This window comes from Actinia tenebrosa, unplaced genomic scaffold, assembly GCF_029948245.1.
Source record: "Actinia tenebrosa isolate PJP-AT-01 unplaced genomic scaffold, QUT_ActTen_1.0 PGA_scaffold1__47_contigs__length_23844297, whole genome shotgun sequence".
NCBI classification, from domain to species: Eukaryota; Metazoa; Cnidaria; class Anthozoa; order Actiniaria; family Actiniidae; genus Actinia; species Actinia tenebrosa.
Genome location: NW_028292578.1, coordinates 18,559,110 through 18,577,243, shown reverse-complemented (window position 1 = coordinate 18,577,243; position 18,134 = coordinate 18,559,110). Strand labels below are relative to the sequence as shown.

At 40.2% G+C, this 18,134-nt stretch overlaps 1 protein-coding gene and 2 long non-coding RNA genes across 6 annotated transcripts in view; 1 reads left to right on the top strand and 2 right to left on the bottom strand.

Annotated features, from left to right (window-relative positions):
* The window catches only part of LOC116305632 (metabotropic glutamate receptor 2), a 28,599-nt gene extending 16,823 nt beyond the window's left edge, over positions 1 to 11,776 (bottom strand). For 2 of the 4 annotated variants that reach the window (XM_089032330.1, XM_031715579.2), the window contains exon 1: positions 11,149 to 11,771. The gene's annotated coding sequence lies outside the window, so the exon portion shown is untranslated. Of the gene's footprint in view, positions 1 to 11,148 lie in introns of all 4 variants that reach the window. The other 2 variants (XM_031715583.2, XM_031715581.2) reach the window with 2 other exon arrangements.
* Positions 11,777 to 13,038: 1,262 nt separating this feature from the next.
* Positions 13,039 to 16,454, top strand: LOC148910023 (uncharacterized). Its single transcript, XR_016120160.1, has 2 exons — positions 13,039 to 13,179; positions 13,512 to 16,454. It is a non-coding gene; the product is annotated as an uncharacterized LOC148910023 (long non-coding RNA).
* Positions 16,075 to 17,468, bottom strand: LOC148910022 (uncharacterized). Its single transcript, XR_016120161.1, has 2 exons — positions 16,574 to 17,468; positions 16,075 to 16,282 (listed from the first exon to the last, which is right to left on the bottom strand). It is a non-coding gene; the product is annotated as an uncharacterized LOC148910022 (long non-coding RNA).
* Positions 17,469 to 18,134: the final 666 nt, after the last annotated feature.

The window sequence follows — 18,134 nt, the reverse complement described above, 5'->3', positions numbered from 1 at the left end:
CGTAATTTTTTATTTTGTATGAAATGCCTTGTATTAATTCGCGCCAGTGAGTTTGTTCAACTATCATTATATTTATGAAATATCTTTCGGTGCGTTTGTAGCGTCTCCTGTGACTTGAAAGCCTTAACGCAGCCAGGACAAGGTATGCGAATGCCGTCGACGTAACAGTCGATTTCCCTGCAGATCAGATCGTAATCGTTGCAAACCATCGTAAGATAACCATTCATTTCATATTGCGTCAATACCGCTTTTTGTTTGTCGGACAATACGCCGTTACCCTTTGGCGTCTTCAGTTCCAGACATAACCCATTGTATTTTTTATGGGAGTTAAGAATTAGGATGTCGGGTTGCCCTGCCTGGTAGCCCTTTTGCCAGCACGTTATCCTTTTACTGGTGGTATCTTGCAATTCCCCGAGTCCAGGTGCTAATAACAGCGTAGGGTGAAACCGGCGTATGTAATCGATGACCTTCTTATGTAAGTCAAACTCATTCTCGATCTTGAAGACCAACTTATTTGGGCCATCCAACGAGTACTTTCCCGTCTTCCTTAACGTAGGTAGGACATCCTCGAAGACCCAATCTTGAAATGCCTCTGCTGTCGGTAGCTTGGAGCTAAATATTAACTGATACAAACCAGATTCCGTCACGTACAGGGATTGTGGGTGTGAACCAGAAGGGAGGCGATTCACCTCTATTCTAAATTCACTAAGCCTCTTCTTATGCTTATCCCGCACGTGGACTTTAATAGCATCTTTGGTGTCTGCGTAACCTAATGCCTTTGCTACCTCTTTCGCCTTAAAGTACAGCTTGTTGCTTTGCACTAGGCATTGCAGTTTAGTTTCGTTGTTTTCGAATACGCGGAGCATATTATACGTAAGGGATATTTTTATCCTCAGTCATCCTAGTACGCAACGCTCTTTAGCTGATTCATTTCCACGCTTAGCTGCGCGTCTGAGACTACGAAAATGTATGCATTTATCTTAGTAGTGTCGCTGGCATGTTTGGTGCGCTTGATCTCCAACGTAATGCCGTCCTGGGTATTTACCAGGCGTAATCCCTGTCCATGTAGGTCTTCGTCGTTCGTCGTGCGCATGTCGATCCACAGCGCATACTTATCCTTAAAGAATTCCTTTGGGCTAATTTGGTCGCCAAACTTACGCGCGACTTCCCGGTACATGTCCTCGGGCTTTATCCCTTGTGAGTAAACCTTATTAGGCACTCCGTTAATGCTAACGCCTACGTTAGTGATGTTAGGATTAAAGAATGCCTCAGAGTCACGCAATCCTGCCGTGTATGTCTTTGCGAACAGCAACATTATCCCTGTAAGGCTGCGCCTGGGAAGGTTAATGCTTTGGTTGATGACCTCTTCGACGTTGTTCGTAAAGCTGAACGTCTTGTACATCACGACGTGATCGTAAAGGAAAGCCTTCCCGGCGCTGTATTCCATGCCAGCGCTACGAGCCAGCTCTTCGCTGTATACCGTTTCGTACTGCAGCTCCAAGTTCTTGATGAAATAAGGATCCACGGCTGATGAACTTACATCTTTTCCTTGCAGGATGTTCGTAGTGTCTGCTAGGGTCACTTCGAACTGCAGTTCGCTTAGCTGCCTTGGGTAGTATGCACCGTGGTTCGTGATAATTTCGAAATCTAATGGAACAACATATTTAGTACCATAAGCCGTCTTTATTTCGTCTTCTCCTGAGGCGCCAGAGGTTGCGCTTCTTACCTTGCGTATGGCTACGCTTGCTATTCCCTGCTCTATCCTTTGTGCACGGTCAAATGCAGTCAACCATAAGTCTTTGTACGTGGTATACAAATCATACCTGTTTAAGTCCAGCAAGGATTCCCCGGCGAACTTTACGCGTATTTTGGAAACGAGGTTTCTACCCACGTTATTGACGACGTAACGCACGTCTGCGGTATCTGGCTGTATTGCTAGGTTAAACCTCAAAGCCAGGGTACCAGGAACCAACACCAGATTGTCCGTTAGGCGGGGTACGCCTACGTACAGCGTCTCCCCCGGCTTTGCGCTAGAAGGTGTGAATGTAACCCGGTGAAAGGTGCGTTCTGCTTTCAGTCCGCCGACCTGCTTAGGTAATATGTTGGGGTTTAACTTTGAGCTTATCATATATAATGGAAGTAAAAGGAACGGATTTTGATCCCCTTACCGAAGAAGGTCAAGTCGATATTAACGACGAAGAATACGAGTCTTTGCTTCCTGATAACAACGTAGACTCCCGAGGCCTCTTCGACAAGCTAACACGCAAGTATGGCAGCAGGGCCCGCGATGCTATGCGTTCCTTAAGAGATAAATTCAAGTCTAAGAACCCCCACACACCCATTCCGGAGTACTTACAAATGGAATCCCTTGGCGTGCGGTCGGACTTAACAGCGGACCTCCTCAATGACCTAAGAGAGCGATACCCAAACATAAACCTGGCTACTTTGGACTTCCAAATAGGAGACAAAGGGCAGGTTCAAGTTAGAGAATCGGGTAGGGAAAAATGGCACAACCTGTATCAAAGGAGAAATACCAGCCTGCTTAACAACCAGCTTCCCAAAGGAGTCACGGAGGCGCTTGGAGAGCCCAACTTGACCACGCAGCGTGACTTGGCTAGGGAGGAAATGCAACAGTCTTTTGATAGGTTCCTTGTTAATGCAGTTAGATTACCGACCTTTGCAGGCGGCTATGGAACGCACGAAGAATTAAGAGCGCAAATAGGAACGCTAAGCGAAACGCTCCAAGCTAAGACAGAGGAAGTCGCTGCGCTAAACGCTCAAAAAGAGGAATTGGAAGCCAAGATAAGTGAATACCGTGCCTTACCAGTAGACGCCATAAAGAAATCCGTCAACGCATATAATTTAGCGGAAGCACACCGAGAATTGGCCGACGTTAATACCCAAAAGGAGGCAGCTAACAACGACTTGCAGCGAATCACCAGGGAGCGCAAGGACCTCTTAAAGGCAAGCGAGGATTTGACGGCGCTTAGAACATCTTTTCAGCAACTAGAGCTGGAAAACGACGTCCTTAAGGAAAGATTTAGGGAAATGGAAAACGAAGTCATGAGGGCAAACAGGGCTACTCTTGAAAGTCGTGCCGCCGAAGTTGCCGATTTTCGACAGCGAATATCTAAGTTGTTAGATGAAAAAACCGCTGCCGTAAAGGACTTTCAGAATGCCTTTAGCCGCTTGGCTGGTAAGGATGAGCAGCTAATACAAATAGGAAATGAATTAGTGGAGAGTCACGCCAGGGAAAGGCGCATCATAGCACAAATGGCTGAAAAGGATCTGGAAATAAGACAACTTCAGGAGACCGTCGAAGACCTGCAGGGCCAATTAGAACGGCAGCAGGAAGCAGCTGTGGACCAAACTCACTCCGAAGAGGAAAGGGAGGCAGCACGAAGGGAAGTAGGAGCCCTTCAGGAAAGACTGGCGGAATTACAAACGCAAATAGAAGGTAAGGAAAGGGAGCTGGGGCTTACCACCAAGGAAAAGATAAAAAGCGCCCTTTTGAAGTATGGTGTTCCGCTGGCATTCGCGGTTGCTATTAGCACCGTAGTAGGAGTTATCCTATCCGCGCTTAAGGCTACGGGCGCGGGCGTAAAGAAATTAGGCAATGGGCTGACGGACTTGGGAAAAAAGATGGCAGCCGGCTTGCCTGGGCTGCTGGGTTCGGTTGTTTCCTTGGCACTTAGGGCCGGCGGAGAACTGTTAAAGTTCGTGGGGAATAACATTTGGATATTAGTCGTAGCTATTGGGGTGGTCCTCCTGAAGAAGATGAAGGCTTAATCTTCTCATCGGACGGTGTCCTGCTTTGAGGATAATGAAAGACGGTATTAGCACCGCCCTGGTAATTTGGGGCCAGCGGCAACACACTCATGGTAGAAATGGGCTTATGACTCCAGGCTGCATTAGCGGGCCTGCGACCTATGCGATTTACCCCAAACTTGCCGTCATCAGAAGTGACTTGCAACTTAGCATATTTACAATTGGCTAGCATATGAAAAGTCACTGGCGTTAGGTCTTCAGTGGATCCAGTGTAGGGCTCCATCGAAAAATGGGTAACTTTCCTGGTGTTCGTTGAAGTTCGATAAGGAAGCAGGGGCTTATTATTCTCATCGATAAGCCTAAACCCCACATTCGCATGCGTATTTGCATTAATGCTAATAGTGCAAATGACCAATGCAGTGCCCCCAACCTCAACCCACAGTCCAACGTCATGCCAGGCGCCGTTGTCATATCCCTCTTCATCTAAGCGGTGGGTATAACGCGTTTCCCTCACGTATGGATTCATATATTACAGGGAACAAGTTCCCTTCTAGAGGCTCATTACCGTCAAAGTGCTGATGGTCATGTGGTTATAGACAGTATTCCTTTGATTTTCTATGCTATTTATGCAAACACTCCCGGTGTCATCTACTCTTATCTGCAGCTTTACCTTCCCGTGGCAATCAGCAACCATGTGGAAAGTCCAAACGGAAAGATTCTCAGAGCTATTCGTTGGCGGCTCTACTGAGAAATGCGTGGGCTCTCTGTTGTTCGTCTTCACGCGCATGGGCTGTAATACTCCATTGTCGTCACAGAAACGAAATCCTATATTCGCACTGCTAACGGCCCCCAAAGAAATGCTGCATAATATCAACTTCTTTCCCGAGTAGCTCAAATCCACGGACATCCCCGTGACATCAACCCAAGATGCTTGGGTGTATTTTTTCTCGCCTGTGTAAGTCGTATAAACGCAATCTACTCCAGTTACGTAGGGGTTGTTCATCGCCATATATAATAACTCAGACCAATGCTTGCAGCTGCTAGGCCGGCCTTTAGTAAGTTATGGTCATATTCCTCAGGTATCGCAGGCAGGACCTTCTTTGATGGTTTCTTAACTACGGGTAGCTTCGTTTCGTGTGACTTTTTTGGCTTCTCTACGAAGTGAGGAATGTTCCTAAGAGTGTCAGAGTTCACGTCGTTCACCCCAAACTTCATATCCTTAGTAGCTCGCTGCAGTTTGTTGTTGTATCCTACTACAGAACCAGTATTTATAGATAAATTACTAGGCATTAACCAACAACCCGGGGCTACTGCGTAGTCCAACCTCGCCTTAGAATTTTGTATGGCTAGTTGGTAACGCTGTACGCCCTTGCTAATGTCGCCCTCCAAGATTGAACTTTCAAATAAGATCAAGACTTCGGCTCGCGTTTCTTCTGCGGCGCCAGTATTTCCGATTATGCTGGATCGGGTGTTTACCTGAGCTCCAAGGATAGAATACACGTAAGCTTCTATGCTGCGGTTTAAACGGGCAAGGCCGGCTTTGGTTAGTCCTTTACCTTCTGGGGGTATGAAATTAAGATATTGCTTTGTTTGCTCGTCGTTGGTAATCTTAATAATCAGTGGATTGGCCCCTGCATACTTACCACCCTCGTCTTTGAACAGAGGTCCGTCTCTGACTTCCTTAGTGGTCTTAGCGTTTGGTTCAAAGAAGGTGCTACTGTCGTGAGTTTCCTTATGATATCCCGTGTTCCACCGTAGCCGCAATGCATGAACTTCCTTATCACTTAGCTCGTGTCCACCAATCCCCCAATAAGCCCAAATATGTCCCAGACCATTGTTAGCGCCGGCAGTGCATCGGAAATCCTTCCCTACAACGTCAAACTCCTTACAGAGTCTGTCATAAGCCGGCACGCTGTATTTATTATCTCTTGGATAAAACGTGGCATCTCCCGGCAGCGCAATAACACCCATTTCATGCAGTATTCTTCTAACCGTGAAGTGAAAATGAAACATAAATATTGAATTCTTCATCAAGTTTGCACTTACACCACAGCCGCTAGTGGCACACCAAACCGCAAAGTTTAGTTGCTGCGGCCAATAACGCATGTTAGGACCACTTAACCATTCATGAGATTCCTTAGCGGTGGTATGAACAATGGGTACGTCTTTGAAGATATCCCGCACCCTTAACGGAAAGGAATGCTTGTTAGAAATCCGCATGTTCAACGTTAAATCCAAGCTTGGGTGTTTATCAAATGAAACTGCGGGTATCGGATAAGTACTGGTACCAAGCAATAATTCCTTTGACCAACTGGGTTCAACATGCGTTGGCGCTGGCGTTGGCTTATGCATTTGCGAATGCTTCAGTTGATCGTCTATTTGATTAACCAGCGTAGGCTTCAAATCCTCGTTGCTGTACATCCTAGAGCCGTTATAGTAAATACCATCGGGTCTTCTTTCGAACTTACTGGGGTCTGCATGTGGAAACATCTTCCTAAATGCTCTCCAATTCCAGTAATCCCGGTTGTCGTGATGTGGCTGCTCCTCAATATCATTCCCAAAAGCGTCGTACATTAGTATATATAATGGATGTTATACCATCAGCACCTCCGCTTTATCCTGAACTTCCTAAGGAACCTAACGAACTAAACGCTGAAAACTTTCGTCTAAATAAAGCGAACTTAATCCTGGCTTACTTGGAAGGGCAGGCAAAACACTACGAAGAGGTTAGAAAAAAGTATGCCAGAGCCCGAAGCACGCTACATAAAATCGCGATAACTTCCGGCTCCATGTCCGTGGCGTTAACAGGCACCGGCGTTGCTACCTCACTCACCGGACCTGGAATAGTCGTTGGCGTTCCTTTGGCCAGCGTTGGGGCCATTTGCGGCATCGTTTCCGCTGTTACGACAGGCATTATAAAGCAATTGTCCTGTAAAATATCCAAGCACGACACTCACATAGCCCTAGCAAAAGCAAAGGCTAACACCATCACCGACTTGGTGTCTCAGGCTTTGCGGGACCGCCGCATAGACGACACGGAGTTCTCTTTGATCCTCGCGGAGGAAAAGAAATACGGCGAATTAAAGTCGGGCAATAAAAAAGCCATCGTGAAAGATCTTTCCGAGGAATCTCGCAAAAAGATCTACCAGGAGGCAAAGGAGGAGCTCCAAAGAAAACTCGCTCAGTAGACGTCTGCTTTGAAAAGAACGTAGGGGGATTTCGACTGCACATTTCATCTTCTCGGAATCCATCCTAATAGGGGGTGGTTGGAGTCAATTTTGTAAAATATTTCGTAAATTAAGTCAGGGTAATAAGGAATATTCTTATTCAACCGACAAAACATCCACTCGGCTCTGCTCATATCAGAAGCCTCGGGAATAGACTTACCGGTAATTTCAGACAAAAGATAGGGAATAGCTTTGTAATATTTCCCTAGCTTTAATTTTTTCAACGTTTTCCGTAGACTTTGTGGGGTTGGCTCTTCTAAATGGCCTATGATTTTCTTCTTTACTTCGTTGTCTAAATATACCGGTCGATAACCTTGGATATGACTCATCCAGTCTCGGAAGTATTTTATTCTTTTGTATGGGGTCTTCTTGCGACCTCCATTGGCGTAATATTGCTCTTTGGTAGCACAAGGTACGGCATTACGAATATTTTTACCGCACTCGTAACACTGTGCTGACGTGTCGTCTTCTATTTGCATTTTCTTACCACAACAAATATACTTATTTGGTTTAGTAGGCACAAACTTGGGTTTCAAGCACTTTACACAGAAATCATAAACAAACTCTTTACATTCTTCGCACTCCATATATAGACTAACATATTTGCGCTGTTGCCCTCAACCACACTTGGAGTGGGGATTGTCCGTAGGTGGATTTTTGACACGGGTCTTGCCCGTGTTGAGATTGCGCTGGAACCCCCATTCCCTATACTACTTTAGTGTGACATGATAATATAAACTAAACTTTCCATAGTCGTAGCGCTGATTTGTTTAGACTAGTACTGGTACGAACAAAAAACATCTTACAATTTAAATGAAATTTATAGTACTATAGGTTATGGGTAACTGATTATTGTAGCTACAATCGAGATTTCTTTTTTCACGTTACACTTTTAAAGAAAGAGAGGCAGAGAAGGAAAGAAAGAAAGAAAGGAGGAAGGAAAGAAAGGAAGAAAGAAAGAAAGAAAGAAAGAAAGAAAGAAATAAAAACAAAACTCCAGAAAAAAAGAAAAACGAAAGAATGAAAGAAAAGACAAACGACAACCCCATCCCGACCTCCATCATAAATGCACTCCTCCTTCCTTCGCGCACTCCTCCCACCCCCACCCCGCGCCCCCCCCCCCCCTCCACCCCGCCCTCACGCCCGCGCGCGCGCCCGCCCCTGAATGCCGTTGTGCACAAGCACCTTTTGAAATGAAGTAACGGATGAATGGCTAACAGAACGAATGATTGACAACGTGAAGGTAACTACGAACACTAAGAGATTTGAACTGGTGAGCTACTGCTAGGAACTAAAGATCAGTGGTGTAATAGATGTCAGTTAGAACAACAGTTATCACATTCGGGTAATGAATCACCAGTAAGGTTCTTACTAGTCTTAATTATTCACTAAGAAATGATAACTCAGTAAAGAGAAGATTAGAAAGTTTCATTATATTCGCCCAAAAGATCAGTTAAGAAAAAATAGACTTTCTTAGAATCAAGTAAAATGAGCATAAAGGCGTCAGTCAATAAAGGTAGTAACTCGTGTAGTGAATTTAAGGGTTCCCGAAGATGTTGTTCTTCGACACGTCATCAGCTGCCTCCCTGATCGAATAAACGTGCGCTGACGAGGGGGTACTCACTAACCCTCTAATATGTGGGCGCGAAAAATATTTAAGAAACTTTCAGAAAGTTTCGCTAGAGTCAATGAATCTTAGGTGTTCGTGAACCATTTACGAAGGACATCCACTAACATGTTCAAGTGTTTTGTTCTAATTTTTCAAGCTTTAAAATAGCTGACATTTAGCTTCGACGGTACTAGCAAGGTCATACAAGGTTTGACATACCAAATACTTGGATCGTTCAAGTCGCCCTAGTCTCCCCTCACATAATAACCTTAGTGCACTTATCTACAAAGTAAATTTAAATACCTATTATAAAATAACTGTTATGAATATCGCGTTCTGATTGGCTTGGAGCGCGTGCTTTATGACAGCACACAGCACGCGCGCTCGTTTTCTATTTCTTCAATTTGTTTTAGGAGTGCTGATAACGCAGTGAAACAGTATTTACAATGCGACTACTTAACCAAATCCACCCAGACAAATTTTCATACAAATTAGCTAAATCACGATTGAGTACAACAGAATCTGTACAAATTTTCATATTTTTACCTTTAAAAGCCTATATTTTACTATATACGAGTATGTGTATGATGAAGAGTGAACACTGTGAAAAACAGTTTAATTCATCAATTCATCTGTTTATATTCTGCGTCAAAACGTGAGGATCAGTGGAAAAATCAAAAGTAAAATGGCAATGATCTGTAAAGGCTTTTAAAGAATTCCTTAAATGGCAATAAGGAAAGTAAATTAGGCTCTTAAGTCTAGGCGCATTACTGAAACTTTCATTTCCGTGCGTTCCGCACGTTCTGCGCAAATGTGAAACTAAAGAGCTTTTTAAAACGTAACAGCACAAGGACACCACCAATAGCCTACAGCTTGTGCTTCCCTTCACACTTAATTTCGTGCTTACGTCAGTTCCTGCGGGCTGTATACTCAGTAGTGAAATGAACACGGAAAAAGCTGTTTTATTATATAAAAAGAAAAAAATTCATTGTATAGTTTTCAATGCTGTTTTCTTACACCACGACTTGTTATTTACGAAGTTGGCTGCACCCGTGTGGGTGATGCCAGCAACCTTGCTCCGTTTAGCAAACAGCCGGAGCGCGCGTATTGTCTTTAATAGCTATGTATAAAAATCATATATCTTATCACATAAGGAATACGATCTAAGCCAGCCAAAAATATATAATTATTTGCAATTTTCAGTTAATATTTACTATATCAGTATATGAATGTCAGCCAAACAAAGCCTTTAGAAATTCAATCAACCGCCAAAAAACAGCAAACAGCTGAAAACAAAAACGAAAACCCAGACAGTGCATTATCATAAAGAAATTTCCCAGAATAAAACGGATACCAGAAGAGCTGAAAATGAAAGCACACTTTAACTGTTACACACGCGAATGAAAGAAAAACAGGGATAAGTGCTTAAAAAATAAGATGTTTCGAAACTAGCTACAGAAAAGAAAATATATATAGTATTATATATTATTTATTAATCGTAGCCCTTCCTTTCTGGTCAGCATAATGAGAATTATATTATGCATTAGTTTTGACAACTACTTTCAAATGCTGAGAAATCAGGCTATCAAAGAGGAAAAATTTGATGAGACCATTTCATTTTTGAACAGATATTATGTCTAACAAGTTAGTTCTAATTCGCTATTTCGAATATTCTTCTTAATCTTGTAGGAGGGACTAAAACAATTATAGAAGAAAAGGGTTTGCTAGTTTTTGACACCTCTGCTATGACTCATTCATTAGTAGATTTTTTGTATCGTGAATAGACTATTCATTTGCTCAACGTTAGTGATTCACTCTTACCAATTACAACAAAGTTGCTTTTTTTTATTCTACATTATTTTTATTTTTAGCGCTGACTAGAGATTAAAAGAAAACCATAAATGTATTTAAAAAATTAACAAATTATTTCGAAAGTTATATTGCTTATAAAAGCTCGTAAGCTTAATTTTCCTCGCTTTCTTTCAAATTCTTAATCATTTTATATAAGCTTAAAAGGTTTAGAAAAAATAGGTCATAAAACTGAAACTGCACATCTGAAACGAGCTAAAAACACCAGTGTACAAAACCTCAAGACAAATCTAAAAAAATCTGAACATTTAGAATTAAAATAAAATACAACTAATAACTTACTTATACATTAAGCTTATTGTTTTGGTTGATTGATTCGTAGTAAAATAATTAGCCTGCTTAGACATCAATGGGCCTAACCATAAAATGCATATGATTATCATTTACTTTCATCACCGCTCAATTTTATGCCTTTTATTCGATGGAAAAAAAAAAAAAAAGAAAAAAAAAGAAAACTAAAAGAAAACTCTTTTTAAAAGCGAGAGTATTTCTAACATGTTTTTTTTGTACACACTCGCGAATGAATGAATCGATTTTCGCGCCAAAAAAAGCCACGAGATCAGAGCGTGCAATCTTCAGCCACATGAATTTACTTTATATATAGACATATCGTTTGGTTGTTGTGTGTATTTTATGGTTATAAAACCAAAGAAACACTTACCAACCTGTACTTACCAAGAATACTTCGTACGAAGCAGAAACAGAGTATTTTTCTGAACTTTTTCTTGTCTATGGTCGGTTCAAGGCACGCGCCAAACACAAAGGTAAGTGACAGGAACCTCGAGCGCCTCTTTGAAGGTGTTATCTTGCTTCTAGCGTCTAGTAGCGTCCTCTAAGGCAATTACATTCACGCCCCAAATATGATAGGTTAAATTCTAATTAGTTTTCTCATATTACCGAGATGAGAGACTCCCCCGCAGCACGTTGTACCGACGTTCAATCGTAAAGATGACGTTTGTGCCACAAAGTTGTTGTTTAGAGTCAATAAAAGAGCGTCTCGACCACGAGATAATGTTTTGTTTCTCTCAAGATATCTTAGAAGAGATCCACTTCAAACTTGTCCTCTTTAAAATGTTCGTCAACCTAAAGAGAAGTCATCTTTGTTCTTCGTTGTTCAAGTTTACTTGCATAAACTCCAAGAGCCTTTTTCCTCTAATGAGTTTCACGATGCCGTCAGTTCTGGTTTTATTTCGAAAGTAAACGTGCTGGCAAGCCACAGACTCAGTTTTATAATAAGCTTTGTTCAGAATAGCAGGTGTTTATATCGCAACAGGTGGAAAAACTACTTCATTCAATCATAAACAGCAGATAGAGATCGTGTCTTTGATCATGATGGTTTTTCAAACGGCTCCGGAGGACACGTCAATCAAAATGCTGAACCGGAAGAAGAAAACACCTAACGTACAACCGCTCAAACTCTGAATAAATAAATTCTAGGACTACCAAATAGTTCATGATCAATGAGATAAATAGACGAATCAAAAAGCTCAAATTAAAATTAAAATTACATTCTAATATTATTCAAATTGGGGTTTTTAAAGACTTTTTTTTTCGCCTACGACTTCCAGATATCCGAAGACTTGCGATGGCATCACGAATGCTTACGAACTTTGTACGAACTGTTTCGACTATTTGTCGTGCCTACTTCCGAGCGGTAATAGCACTTTCGATCGAATTGAAAGTGAAAATTGGTAGCACCGTGGAGTCTCTGTTTGAAGTCTATTAGACACAATATAATAAATCATTATTTCCTAAACAGGAAAAGGAAGACGTCTTTGTCTGATATTGTGATTAAGAAACCATAATACCAGCACATAAAATCATTCGTGGATTCGGAGGCGTTCAATTTTCTTCCTGAACATCCCGTTTTGATTTTTACTGGTAAAATTACGAACAAGATGTGGTTTGTTTATGGTATTAACGTATGCGATATAGTTTCGGTTCAACACACACAAAAAAAGCGTAATTTTTCCTAATTATAGCTCTCGCGACAGAGCGGAAAAACCGGACGCATGCGCATTAGAGACTATTTTCATGAGCAATCCAATATGGCGGACGAAAGGGGGAAAAATCTGTCTCTTGGAAAATTGCTCTGAAAACGGACAAAAACGCAGCAATGACACTCAAAACTTTTCAAAACAACTCATAATTCGCCGGATCCCTTGATCTTGGTAGTTGTTTTGAAGCTTATTGTCGACTTGACGCCAAAATAATGAATTTTACGTCTTGATTGAGAAGGACTTCGATCGCATCTCCTAGTGTTCGATGACAAGTGGAAATTCTTAAAATATAAGGACAGACATGGATATATAAGCTTCATACTTCGGCAAAAGAACAATAAGTGAATGAACTTAAACATATCAAATAGCATCCGAAAAATTTTGAAACCATTTTTCAAACGAGGCATTTGAACTCGACGACACGTTGCTTTCGGCATCATCATCATCGACCTTTATAATCCAGCATTAAAAGTGCTAGACAGGGTCTGGACTTTGAGTAGCAGACGAGGATGGCATATGGGGCAGTTGCGAGGAGTGCGAGCAGGCATGCAGAGGACGTGGAAGAAATGCCTACAAGTCAGGGTTAGTGTGTTGTCGCCTTCGGTTCCGCTCTGCTAAATCACATGCTTTTTGTGAGTCGGTTCTCCTTCTCCCCAATCATATCCAAGTGGAAGACTTCTTTGGTCCACAGTAGCATCAAAGTAAGGTAAATAATATGGCTGTTAAAATTCATGTAAAATCAAACAATTTATCACAGTATACATAATTGTTTGTGTTCATCTGAGTTTGTAATTTAAATACTTAAACACAAATTCGTTTTACCTGGAATTTTTTTCTCCCTTGGTAGTTTTACTGTACCATCTCCACTGTTCCAAATATCCCTAAGCGGGTCAATGATGCACTCTGCAGCAAGGCAACAGAGAATAGTCCTTGTGCCTTTGTGTGAATGAATGAACTTAATTTACAAAAAAATAATACCTAAATTATAAAATATATATGGGTTCTGCTGAAACTAAAAAACTATCTTTGCTATCTTAGGTTTGGCCAAACAGCCCAGGAGCACATCGTACTGCAAACTTCTTTATTTCTTGTGTGTCATAAAGAGGATGGCCATTGTCATAATAATGCAAAGTCAGCTCTTAAAGAAATCGTCGGAACAGCTCCCTAAAGATTGGTGCTGTCACAAACATTTTTGATTTATTGAAACTGAAAGCTCAGTTGAGAAAATTCAATAAGGGTAAATATATGTATGTATATATATAGATATAGATAAAGCGATATGCAGAAATTCTGATCCAACCAAGTATGTAGTATATAACTATATAGGGGTAATAAGGGGTAATGCATTATGGGTAATAGACCAGCGGGTTCAAAGCTAAGTACCCGGGTACCAAAGCATTGGCTGGCCTACCGAGTGTGAACAGCGCTAAAGTCAAGAGGCTGGAACTTTGTGTTCATTTTTTAATACCTCTACACTATTAGGAAAAACTGTCATATTGTAAACGGTTTTATTGATGTAAAGTAAAACATTGGAAGTTTTGCAATGGTCGAGTTTAAAATCAGTTGTGAAATCGCTCTTCTTGGAAGTTTTGGTTGAAGTGAGCTCAATTCTGAATTTGTTCTTTGCTTACTTATATGTGCCCTTCTAAAACAATCAAACACTCCGAGGACAGCAAAACCAAAACAGTCGGTAATATGACTTATGACAAAAGTGGTACAAAAATTGTTCATGAGCTACTCTGGATAGGATATTTTGCTTTATTCCTAGTCTACCATGTTATTGTTATTGAGCGTCAACTTAGTCAAATTTCAATTGATGAACAGGCTGAAAATAATTTCTAGATAAACGAAAGTTAATCTTACTTGAGAGAGGCATATTCTTCCACCTCACCTCTGATTACTTAGTGATTCTTTGTTGTTACTTTTTCTTTTGTTTCTCTCTCTCTCTCTCTCTTTTGGCTCAAGCTATTAAAAGCTTTGCATTTTATGCAAAATAGGTTCACTCACGAGATTGAAAGTTTGAATATTAATCATAATTGCATTAAAGCCGTTTGTATTAATTAAAATTACGTAAAATAAACAGCAGTTTATATTGAAAATAACGCCGACTGTCGAGTTATAGGCAGGGTGAAAATTCTTTTTCTGGTTGGAATAAGCGCAGTTTGTTTTGAAAGGTAACTTATCTTAAACAAAACGAGAGCCAACGCTTTGGTACTTTTAATCCCGCTTTGAATCCCGCGAGGCCATTACCCATAATGCACCCTGTGGGGATAACCAGAGGGTAAAAAACCCTCTTATTTTGCTGAAGGCTGATCAGACAATGTTGAAAATACCTTGTTTGGTATCCAAAGACAAAATGAAGAAATAAAAACCAGAAAAAGATAGAAGCTTAAATACATTTAAGGCAAATTTTAAACATTTTTTCATAAGTTGATACATTTTCTGTAAGACCAAAACTCTTCATGATCTGTACATGCAAAAATGACTTGAATAAACTGAATAATGAAAAAATGAATAAACTGATAATCAGTATTGTACAGATAAAAGCAGGTATAGTATAAATTCAATTAAGAAACCTTCCAATTTGGGACAGTTTTTTGATTGGTTACCCCCCAAAAACACAAGGCATTATGGGGATGTGAAAGTCAAGGATTGTTTAAACACAAAGGATCTTGGTCATCGGAGGGGGTCAAATCAACACAAATTCACTGAAAATAATAATTGTTCTAAAACCCGTATCAATCCACGAAGAGAAGTACAATAGCCAGCAAACGCTCAGAATATTTTAAGTACATATCATATCTCAAAACCAGGCCATTTTAGATTAAACTGTTTCGCTAGGAGCAAATTTTGTTGAATTTTCTATTGGATTTGGTGATTGTATCACCCACATAAAAGAGCAGTGACATCCTAGTGAAATAGGCCAATTGGAAAACCATTGTCAGGTTGGAAAGGTTGAGTGAAGCTAAGACTGAAGGGTGTTCTGGGTAGTCTATATCCTAGTTATTTGGAGCATGTTTGCATATACAGACATGTACACAAAGAGTAACAAAATTCTTTATTTGCTAACTTCAATTAGACTGTGTTCAAGAGCTGCAAACTTCAATATGCATAATATTAGCATCATTGATTGGTTACCCAGGACACCTTTCAGTCTTAGCTTAGATAATTTGACCGTTTCTGAACATGACAATTTTTTCAATTTGGTGTACCAGTATGTAAGGTCAATAAATGTATGTATGTGAATATGCATAAACATGTAAAAATTTAAATTGCCTTTAACACTATATTCTCAGTATTGATTCTGCATAAGGTGGGCTCTTTAATGGCCAAAAATAATCATATAGTTTCAGTGGTGCATTTTTGGATATATAAAAATAGGAATGCTTTCCAAATATAATTTATCTGTACTAGTGATATTTATCCTGACATCACAGTTACTGGAATATGACAAGGATAGACCTTCATTACTAAGTTCAAGACATCACTCAACTATATAATTTTTTGGGTGAACAGCTTACCTCTATATCAATATACTGAGAATATTATCAGATTGCATAGGCATTTCTCTAATTTGTTGAAGGTAAGCCTAAAAGGGGGATTTAAGTTTTTATTTCCTGTTTATTTTATTTTTACATGAGAGCTTTTGCTTCATCATGCTGTTTTCTTGTTGAAACTCCCCTACTTGATGTGCCAAATGAACATTTGCCCTTAGAAGTGAGTGATTGTGCTCTTCCTAGTTCCGTTATCCTCTCCTGCATCTCTTTTTATCTCTCTTTTCCTGTGTCTGATTTGTTTCCTTTATTTTGCTAATCAATTTCCAAATTAATTATTTTCAGTTATATAACAATGTTCATTGCAGGTTCTATAAAAACTGTTTGAGATTAAAAGTCTTTAGGTCAATATATTATAGAAATGGTTTTACTGTAAATAAGAAAAAGCTGTCTTACTTGAGAACTTCAATAAAAGTATAGCCCTTCAGTTTGTGTCTGTCTTTCTATTTTCTTATGTAATGGTGGTCAGGAACACATTGTCTAGACATGTTGCTGTTTTTTTACATAATTATAATAAGAAAGAAATATTAATGCTTTTCCCCATACCTTTCTCGTATTTCGTGGACAATACGAATCCATAGACGTGATGTGACTATTTTTATCGGCGTCACTCAGATGCCCAGAACATGTTTGTACCCCTTTTGGTTGGGCTTATCTCGTCAAACACTAATAGGCGCTGAGGGCAGGGACAAGTGAATCATTGCAGGTCTTTTCATGGACAAGATAACAACAGGTTTTGTTGTTTTTTTACGCTTCAAATGGTAAAAGAACACTGAAATAGAGTACTCGAAAGGACTATTAAAGGGCTTGAAAAAAGGCGGGAATTTTAATGTCTTCAAGATAAATGAGGACGAATGGTCCAAGAAAATTGATGTTTATCATTAATAAAAGAACATTTCACGCTCATCAAACTCAAAATACAGTAATTTAATATTATTGAAGGGCAATAAAACAAGTTTTCCAATGGCAATGCTTGGCAAAGCAGTGTAGGTAAACTTACGTTTATTCGGCCCACGTGTCGTGAGTTCAAATGCCTCGTTTGAAAAATGGTATCAAAATTTTTAGGATGCTTTTTGATATGTTTAAGTTCATTCACGTATTGTTCTTTTGTCGAAGTATGAAGCTTATATATCCATGTCCGTCCTTATATTTGAAGATTTTCCACTTGTCATCGAACACTAGGAGATGCGATCGAAGTCCTTCTGAATCAAGTCGTAGAATTCCTTATTTTGGCGTCAAGTCGACAAAAAGCTTCAAAAAAACTACCAAGATCAAGGGCTCTGACGAATTATGAGTTGTTTTCTAAAGTTTTGAGTGTCATTGCTGCGTTTTTGTCCGTTTTCAGAGCAATTTTCCAAGAGACAGATTTTTCCCGCCTCTCGTCCGCCATATTGGATTGCTCATGAAAATAGTCTCTAATGCGCATGCGTCCGGTTTTTCCGCTCTGTCAGCTCTCGCAGTGAAACTGTTTCATCAATTTCCTTCCCCCAGTCTCAACCACGACTTTGAAAAATCGGTTTATTCAATAAGCTAGGATGAAAATCGTTAGGAATTACTTATAAGAAATTAAAACTTTTAATATTTATGATATTAAATAAGATTTTAATATCTATATATACATTGAAGCCCAGAGCTCGTTGTCAAGAAAAGGCCGCAAGAAAAAGTCGGCAGTTGAAATTCGGGGGGACCTAAATTTTTTTGTTGTATTGTTTGTAAATTCAATGGGTGAATCTCACCAAATTTTTTTCAGAGATCATTTTAGAGAACATTAAAAAAATATCACCCACTCCCCCTCCCCCTCCCCCGGGTTCGTAAGTTAATGGACGCTTGTTGCGTCTTTGTCTTTGACTTGCTTTCCTCTACTTTAACCTTCGGCGTCTTACGGTGCATGTTACGTCATAGCCACCATTAGTTGTTGACCATAACAAATCATTCGTTATTTCCTTCTTTGTTAGACATATACCAAAATGGCGACTGTTCATGTTATGTATGTCAGTAATGTGGTTACACCCCAAGAATTGAACAAATCGTGAGAATCGCAAGTATTTCATGCCCAATAGTTTTGAATCACTCATCAGTCACTACCGGTTTTACTTAGCAGAGCATA